Genomic DNA, 9,960 nt, shown 5'->3' on the forward strand with positions numbered 1-9,960 from the left:
CACACACACACACACGCACACACACACACACACACACACACACACAAAGAGTGAGCCAGTTCATGTGACTAGTGAATTAATAGTGGACAGAGTGGAGCAGTCAGAGCATGACCCGTGACAAGTCTGGGCACCACCCACACACCCACACATCCACACCCCTCCACACACACATACTCACACACAAGCTTCTTGGTGATGGACCTGATCTTTTTGTCCACTCATCTAGACACTCCCTACATCAGCACCTTTTAACACACCACAGAACTTTGAAGTAGAGGGATTACTCCCTCTACAAGGCTCTGCGCTGCTTGGGACACACTATTTACAGTCAGCAAAAGATGTATTAGCTCCGCTTTGTGAGCGGAAGGTGCAGACAATCTTGTTTACAGTGTGTGTTAGACACATGATCTGCTGTACTATGTGGGAAACAAAAGTGTAGTCAACGTGTGTTCTTTCCTTCAATTTTTATGAATGTGTTTATGCAATACTGGTTGGATGCTGACATGCTGCTAGCAGGGGTGAATAGGGGAAAGTGGTGAGTCAAGCTACCCCCCCTTACACACACTGATAAGTAAGAATAAGTACAGATAGTGGGTGTACACCTTTACAGTAAAGTCATTGTGCTTCAAATCAAAATCTCTCTCATGAGTCAACCCTTCATTGTTCCAACTTGATCATCATGTCCTGAAAGGTAAACATGTCATACATTAGGGATGAGGCATACTAAACTATTTCACAGATTTAATAGATTAAAAGATTTTGTAAAATATTGTTAAAGGTGAGCCGTGCACACTCACACACTACTCACAGTTTATGGGAGTTAGTTTCCATGCTATACAAACACGGTAAAACTGTGTACCAGGCTCTACCACTCCACCACAGACACAGACAAAATGCCCTCGAACATACTTGCAATCTAATCACATGAACATCTCAGGAGCCCGGACACAAATATTTTCTCTTTGATGTGTCACCACAACATGAGCAGACTCAGAAAGTTTGCCTTTGCATGGAAATCATTTATGTAAGTTTGTTTCCACTGCAGATCTTGGATCGAATTACTCCATTAACAATTTAATACTTGACCATCTGGCAGATGATACCATTTCTGATCTTGGTTCAGGAGTTGTGGCATGCATTTTACTTATCTAATATTATTACAACCAAGTTGAAAAGTGGACTACAAGTGTAGGAAAGTGAACACATTGCTTTAATATTTCCCACTGATGCATGAAAATCAGACATCCTCCTGCCATCTTTTGAAACAGAAAGATACAATTATCTCTTCTTTCTGCTACCAGATGGGCATTATCAGCAAGGAATGAATCAATTATCTTGCAACAGTGATGACAACCAGCTAGAGCCGAGATGGCCTCTGAGGGCCAGCAGTTTCCAGTGGATTGGGAGGAAGAGGCCTTGGTTCAGGTGATCATTCAGTAATGTAGACACCATCTGAGATTCCACAGAGGTTTGTAGTAGTTAGTTGGACTGACTGATATGTGGAGAATCAGGGCCACATAGTCCCACTGTAATCTACGGTATGAGTGTGTGAGATAGCCATTAAACCAAAAGGCATGGCCCCACAACATGTTTTTCAGCTGTAAACAGCAAAGTGTCTCAAAACACTCACTTGCAAGGTCAGCCATTCTTGTGGGAAAACTAAGTGACATCTCCAAAGCGTTTAGAAAGAGCAGGAAAGAAATTGGGTCAACCCAGAGAATAAGCAAGACTGTTATAAAACACTTAGAGGCTAGTTATTGTGAACTTTGCACACACAGAAAAAAATACGAGGAAGGAACAGAGTCCAGCGCTAATCAAACAGCTTTAGGGAGGCTTGGGTAACCTCGGCTGGCAGAGTCCTTGTTGCAGCAAACTGGAGAAAAAGACATAGCATAACCTGAAATCATAAACATACTCACTCTTGTCTCACTGTCTCATCAGAGCCACATGGGTCACCTGTGTTTGTTGTGGAAATTCAACACTGCTGACTGACAAAATCAGGTTTGACATACAGTGAAGACGCACCTTTCAAACTGGGAAGTGGTATTTTCATCAAAAGTTAACTTTTTAATTAAAGGAATAGTTAGAAATTTTTGGGAAACACTATTATTCGCTTTCTAGCAGAGATGAGACGATCGATAAGATTGATCCCACTCTCATGTCTGTGGAGTAAATATACTACAGGCAGTTAGCTTATGTTAGGACAATGATTGGAAACAGGGTGAAACAGATAGCTTGGGTCAGCTCAAAGGTAACAAAAACCCACCTACTGGCACCTCTAAAGCTTCCTAATTGACATGTTAAATGTTGTTTGTTTACTCAGCACACAAGCCTAAGTGTAACCTGGCCTTCATATTCTCTAAATGTCAATAAAAAAGCTGTTTTTCAAATTGATAACCTCAAGAATGTCACTTTATGTGACGGGATTTTAAAGTATTTTCCTAAGTCTTCTCAACTTCTACATAAAAATCACCAGAATGTGAGTTACAAAGAGTTGACATGGGCATGACAACACACCTCATATCCTGTCCTGTGTGCTCTCCTCCTACCTCCCTCCCTGCTCATCACCTCCTCATAAACAGGCTGTCAAAGGCTCAGAGAAGGGAAGGAGGGTAACCTGCAGCTACATTCCAACTCTGAGGACATGTTGAAATTCGCCCCCGCTGCCTCACAAGTGATCGGCTGGCTAAACCAAACATTTACTGTGGCGAACACACCCAGCCAAGGTGAGCTCTGCCGACATTCTTCACATCTGGAGTTAAAAACCTCCCAGAAGAATGAAAAGATATATCTATATCAGTGGTGTTTAGTTTAACTAACAGAGGTGAACTATATCTAGTCATCTTAATCACCTCTGCCCACCACACAATTCCTGGAAACCATGGCAGGGGTAGGTGTAAAAAAAATGCTTCAGAGTGGTGGAAGGGAGGGCTGTTGCTCACAGGAGAGAAAAAGAGAAAACACTACAAGGCCTTGTCAGTTTGGTAAACAGACATCTGTCCGTAAGACACTCAGCACAACACATGTAGCTCTCTAATTAAAACTAAGCCATAGTCTCTCAAGCTCTCACCCCCCACCTGACGGCTCCTGACTCAGAATAAAACCAACAGCACTGAAACCAGGAAACCTGACTTAATTAAACATGTCTTTACCCTTTTTGGATAATAATAATAATAATAATACATTTTATTTAACAGCGCCTTTCTAACACGCAAGGACGCTTTACAGAGAATAAAGACAGATATAGGGAACATAAAAGTGTAAGTAGTAATAACAAAACAGATAAAACAAAAAACAAAACAAACAAACAAACAAACAAAACAAAACAGGAACAGTGTATTTACAGATAAGCGAGCTGGAACAGATGGGTTTTAGTCTAGTTTTGAACAGAGGAGAGAGTTGATGTTGCGGAGGTCGGGTGGGAGTGAGTTCCAGAGCTGGGGAGCAGAGCGGCTGAAGGCTCTGCTCCCCACGGTGATGAGTCGAGCATGGGGGACAGTGAGGTGGAGGAGGAGGAAGATCTGAGGGAGCGGGAGGGGACGGCAATGTGTAGGAGTTCTGATAGATATGGAGGGGCAAGGTTATGGATGGCTTTGAAAGTATGGAGAAGGATTTTAAATTGTATTCTGATTGAACCGGGAGCCAATGGAGCTGCTGAGAACCGGGGTATATGATGAAATGAGGGGGTTCTGGTGATGACACGAGCTGCTGGTTCTGAAGAAGTTGAAGTTTATGGAGGGATTTTTGAGGAAGGCCAAAAAGGGAGAGTTACAGTAGTCAAGGCGGGGAGGTGACGAGGCTGTGGATAGGATGGAGGCAGTGTGAGTGGTAGGGACGGACGGAGGCGGTTTATGTTGCGTAGGTGGAAGTATGCAGACGGCAGATATTATTTATGTGTGACTGAAGGAGAGGGAGGAATCGAGGATGACGCCCAGACTCTTGACCTGAGGAGGGAGGGGAGACCAAGGAGTTGTCGATTGGTAGAGAGAAACTATTGATTTTGGATAGGGTGGACTTGGTGGCTACGAGGAGGAGTTCGGTTTTATCACTGTTTAGTTTAAGGAAGTTTGCGGTGAACCAGTCTTTTATTTCAAGTAAGCAGTTAGTAAGGGACAAGGGGGGGAGCGGGAGGTGGGTTTGCTGGATAAATAGAGCTGGTGTCGTCTGCGTACAATGAAAATGAATGTTGAATTTGCGGAAGATATTGCCAAGGGGAAGTAGGTAGGTGATGAAAAGGAGGGGGCCAAGAACTGAACCTTGAGGGACGCCAGTAGTAACAGGGGAAGGGTGGGATGTGAAAGATTTGAGTTGAATAAACTGAGTGCGGTCGGAGAGATATGAGCGGAACCAGTCAAGAGGGGTGTGAGAGATGCCGAGGGAAGAAAGTCTATTGAGGAGAATGGAGTGAGAAATGGTATCAAAGGCCGCACTGAGATCGAGGAGGATGAGGATGGAGATGAGTCCGGAATCAGCAGCTGTGAGGAGATCATTGGTGATTTTTATAAGGGCAGTTTCAGTACTATGGGAGGGGCGAAAACCAGACTGGAAAGGTTCATAAAGACAGTTAAGGGTAAGAAAAGCATGGAGTTGAACAGACACTATTTTTTCAAGAATTTTAGAAATAAAGGAGATTTGAGATAGGACGAAGATTATTATAGTTGGTTGGGTCTGAGCCAGGTTTTTTCAGAATCGGTGAGAGGATGCTGTTTGAAAAGGTGAAGGAGGACAATACCAGAGGAGAGAGAAGAATGAATAATGGTAGTTATGAAGGAGATATGGATGACCTTTTCTATCCATCTCACAGGCTTTTGCAAGACCAACAAGAAGAGACATGTGCAGGGCCAGCCAGTCGTGTTTACAGAGGAGCAGAAATGTCTCATTTAGAGTACATCCATCTTCATCTCGGCCCAGTCTGAACAGGAGTGTGACGAGACAAATGATAAATGTTTAAAAACGGGCACACAGCTTTTCACACTGCTGGACCTTGCCATATATATATATATATATATATATATATATATATGGATGGGTAAGTGAGCAAAAGTGGGTGACCAAGTAGTAGAGGTGCTGCGAGTGTGTTTGAGTATGTCAGCCTTACACTAGTGATGGATCACCTGTCTACATAAAGCTTAGGACAACCTTTTTGTCACAGGGTGCGGCTGTGAGCCCTCAGGGCATTGAAATGAAAAAAGCTTCAGTTTTCATGTTAGAGTAGGCTACCTAAGGGCCTGTTTTTCACTATTAGCCATGCAACTCTTTCATGACTTCACTGATGACAGAAGAAAATCATGATTAGTGTATCTACTCTATAAAAGTTGACTTTTTTTTCTCATAAACTCTATGGATGTTCATTTTGTGAATCAAAGCACATCCACACAGGTCTACGTCTTTTGCTATTAAAAGTGTGATGTCTGGCTGTTGTTGTCAGAACCATTTTCCAAGCAAGTAGACACAAGCTGTTGCCAATGGTAACAAGGTGTTGTTGGATAAGGATACAGAGGGGTGGGGGATTGGTGGAACAGGGGTGAGGAGGTTCAGGGATGTGAAGAGGAGAGAAAAGGTCTAAACTGTGACTGCCAATGACGGCGCCATCTCCAACACTCCACGCTACAGATTAGGCAATCACCAATTTGTGCACAAGAGAACCTAAGTTAGTTGGTTATTTTGCAACAGCCTGGTGCTGCTTTTGGGGGGTTTAGTTAAAGTAGCATGTGGAAAATGGAGTGCATGCTCACATTGAAGATGAGACACATACAGTACCTGCTACCTTCTGCTGAAAGGGAAGACTGTGCAAGCTGTTGTGGATGACAAATGTTGGTGGTAAACAGACATTAGCCTTTACTTTAACTGGCATCACAGTCATATTAGAAAAAAATATCAGATGTGTCAGCTTGCTGAAGAATAACAGTCAACCAAACACGCAAAATATGAGTAAAAGAGGTCTCTGCAGGTGCACCTCCACCAGCCTAAATGGCAAAACATATTACTCGTGGTGGACCTGGTCCGAGACTGCACAAAACACACTCACCACCAACTCAATTGCATTGACACTCCCAGTTCTACACTTTGGCACATGGCAGATCACCAAATTTCCAAAGAAGTATGAGTAAGGAAAAGGCGCATAATGCTATTAATCATTACCCTTACCTCCTAAATCTAATAGTAACAGATTCACACACACTATACTATACTGCACTCTCAGGATGGGATAAAGCTAATGCACTACAAGCAACTCATATCCATTCCACAGAAACATTGCCACAAGCAAACAAATCGAGATAATATTGAACGGAGAGAGTCAATTTTCAGATTAAATTAAGGATGATGACAAGAGCAGACTGAGGCTGAGATCTCTTTTTGCTCTTGTAACGATGTAATGACTTTACTGAGATGATGTTTGATATATTGATAGTGTGTTTCAGTGTGGTCTGCTAATACTGAGCTGGCTACGTGGAGAGTGTTTGTGTGTGTGGGTGTGTGTGGTTGCACTGTTTTACAATAGCACTCTGCTAAATCCACTTTCAGGAAACAGTCTCACAAAGCAGTAAAGGTGGGGGTGAGCATGCACATTGCTATCAGAATAGTCACAGTGAGCACGCCTAGTTGTTAACACACTGACTCTGTGTGTGTGTGTGTGTGTGTGTGTGTGTGTGTGTGTGTGTGTGTGTGTGTGAGTGTGTGTGCGTGCGTGCGTGCATGTGTGAGTGCGGACACACAGTAATACATCAACCTGCTGCAAGGAAAAGTGGTCAAACCGCCATGCCATCACAGCCCATGTGCGTCTTAGGACTCTTACATTTGTTCTATCTTTTCATTCTAACAATATTGATATAAATCACAACATGGCAAATGTATATGAGGCCGAAGTCTTTACAAGAAACTTCTATAACTAGTTTTGTATGTTTTAAGTCACAGCTCGCTTAGAATGATGAATTTCGACAACAGAAATGTGTACAATGACTACAAGATACATATTTACCATAACAAGTAGGTAAACAATAACATGGAAGCATCACCCCAACCACAAAAACTTACAACCCTTACAACCATCAGCACACAAAATGATCTACATTCTAGAGATGTTCTAGATACTGTTAGATATTGATTGATTTGATGATACTATTTTTTCCTTCCCAATAACGATTTCCAAATAATCTGCTATCAGTGATTAACAAAAACAGGGCGTCACAGAGTGAGAGGAAGTTGACTAACTGTCGGCACACCTAGCACACTGCTGAGGCCAGGTGAGGTTAAACTGTAATTTCACAAACATAGTGTTCAAACTTGTGAGATACAGTCAGTCAGTTACATTTTGGACTTTTTATTTTATTTCAAAAGCCTTAAATCGTTTGTTTTCAAGTCACATTTCTTTGAGCCTGGCCCTTCTTTGACTGACTGTCACCGAGTTCCGACCTAAGAGAGCTATTTTTACTCTCACCCTCTCACCTCTGTCAAGTCTTCTGAGGCTGCGGTTAGCCTTATGAGACTCTCACAGTGTTATGGTGATGTTTTAGATGTTTTAAACAAAGAAGCAGTATTAGCAATATAGGAAATGAAATGCTGCTACCATTGTGATAAATGGTAAGTTAGTCACAAGGGGAAAACATTTGATGGAAAGGAAATGCATATATTAATTTTTATCACAAGAGGAATGGAACAATTGAATAATGTTGAATAAAGTAGGAAAATCAGTGTGCACCTGTGTTTCTCTCTCACTCTCTCTCGCTCTCTCTCTCTCACACACACACACGCACACACACACAACAGTCTGATATCAGCTGAACAAACATCCTGTTTGAACACCACCATCTGCCATTGGTGAAACAGTAACGAGAGAGCAAACTCATTTAGACCCAGTGTGACAAATTAAACAAGGCAGGTCATCCCCCTGATAATAAACTAACTTAGTTTTTCATTAGTAACGAGTACAACCTTGTGTGACAAGGACAGTGTTTTGCTGGCTTATGTCTGTAGGTTGGTCTGCTAACTACAGTATGATAACCACCCAGTGCCTGGTGTTGCTGGGTAAATTACATCAGACTAGTTGACCCCCAACTGCTACAGATCCACAGAGCACAGCTCTGCTACACATTATTAACACACACACACAAAAACATGCTAATCTACCAAACTGACAGAGAAAAATACACATAAATGTATGCGAAGAAACAGGAACACATAGAAGCCCAGCTGGACTGAGCATGGACACATGTTTCTAGTGGCCCCACACACATCATGCAGCCATAGCAGAATTCACAAGAGACTCGCAGTATCAATAACAGCATTCCCATTAACATTTTGACCCCAGTTTGTAAAAGGGGGAAAAGGGGGAGCTGGTGGGTTACAGGTGGACTACCTCACAGCTGTAGTGCCAAGTTTTCACTCGTATTACTCACCTTATATAAAAGTGGTGCAGGTTTATGCATGAACCATCTGTTTTTACCTGTTGAGGTTTGCAAAACGCCCATAAAACACAACTGGAGCAGATATTTTTCTATTCTATCATATTTACATTTATATTATTTTAACTGATCAATAAACTTCATAAAAAGATAAGATAATGTAAGAAAAACCTTTAATTGTACCACAGTGGAGAAATTGCGGAGGATGGTAAAAGGGGGGTTTTTATACACATTTTCAACACATTTTGCATTGTTAAGTACAAGTTACCACCTTCACTGACTTCCACATACCAAGTGTAAACCTATACTTCAGGATCACTTCCCCTTCAAAGATGAAAAAATGGCACAAAGAGGGGAAAGGTATAGAAGCATATAGCTTTTCTAGCTGCAGGTAGCCCTCATTAGCCTGCAGGCCAGCTACACCAGCTTCTTTTCAACGTTGGTTGAGGGCATTTGTACAAGCAGGGGATCTCTTACAGTTTTGTTAAGATAGAAACAATCTTCACTGCAGGTATTTCCAATGAAAGCCCCACCATAGAGAGTATCCTCTGTGGAGAATAGCAGGAGGCCCGATGTCCCGCTGGGATCCATTTCAACATGTTATTAGAAGCCGTCACTCATTCCACTGCTAAACAAAATGCAGCCAATGCCATTACCAACTGATTGGATACGGACAATAAATACCATAAAGATTAGGGCCAGTCACTATGGACACACTTGCACTTAACTTTAGTGAGGTCTTGAACAGTTGCAGTGGCTTGGCTTAGGCTCCACTAAATTAGAAAGGACCATGTATACCTTTCAATCTACAAACACACTGGTTCACAAGACTGAATTGCCAGGGTTCATGGTTTTTATTGTTTGGTCATACTTTTAAATAAGGAACCCTTTACATGGGTTTATACACTGTAACTTATGCTTTATTGGCCAAAACAACACATTTTGGGTTGCCAAATTGTCAAAAGTCCAATTGGCAGGTGTGTATGCTCCTGTGTTTCTCTATATCTAGTGAAAGATTATGTCTGCCTTTAGGTCTTTAATAAAGGGTTTTTAATGATCAATTCTACAATGTTAATACATTGTTAATAAATGTATTTTGGTCCAGATTGTCCTCATCAAGCCTTTTAGACATAGGCCTATGTGGTCAAATGGCCTAACCAATAAAAAGTAAGTTGTTACAACCTGGCAACCCCAAAACTGTATTAATCAATGGCTTATAACATATCTATAAATCATTAGTAAGTGGTTTATTACCATAAAATTCAGGCACTACTTACAACTTATAAACACTGTGTAAAGGGCATCATATTAGAAAATGATAGTTGATTATAGAAAGATTGTTTTTTTGCCATTTAATCCTATTTTTTACCATGCCTTCTTCTCACTGGGACACATCTGTAAGAACTTTCTGCTGGCTCTCATGTAATACATGAATTTGAGGACCTAATGGGCAACACAGGATTGTTCTTTGGAAATGTTTCACTGTGGCATGACACTAGTAGCCTGGTCCTACCAGACTCTGGTACATTTTAATTTGAGAGTCTGGCCACTTTCCATT

At 41.7% G+C, this 9,960-nt stretch overlaps 1 protein-coding gene across 2 annotated transcripts in view; it reads right to left on the bottom strand.

Annotated features, from left to right (window-relative positions):
• itga3b (integrin, alpha 3b) overlaps positions 1 to 9,960 on the bottom strand; it is a 31,407-nt gene that overhangs the window by 16,461 nt on the left and 4,986 nt on the right. The window lies entirely within an intron of this gene.

This window comes from Etheostoma spectabile, chromosome 21 (assembly GCF_008692095.1).
Source record: "Etheostoma spectabile isolate EspeVRDwgs_2016 chromosome 21, UIUC_Espe_1.0, whole genome shotgun sequence".
In the NCBI taxonomy this organism is placed as follows: Eukaryota; Metazoa; Chordata; class Actinopteri; order Perciformes; family Percidae; genus Etheostoma; species Etheostoma spectabile.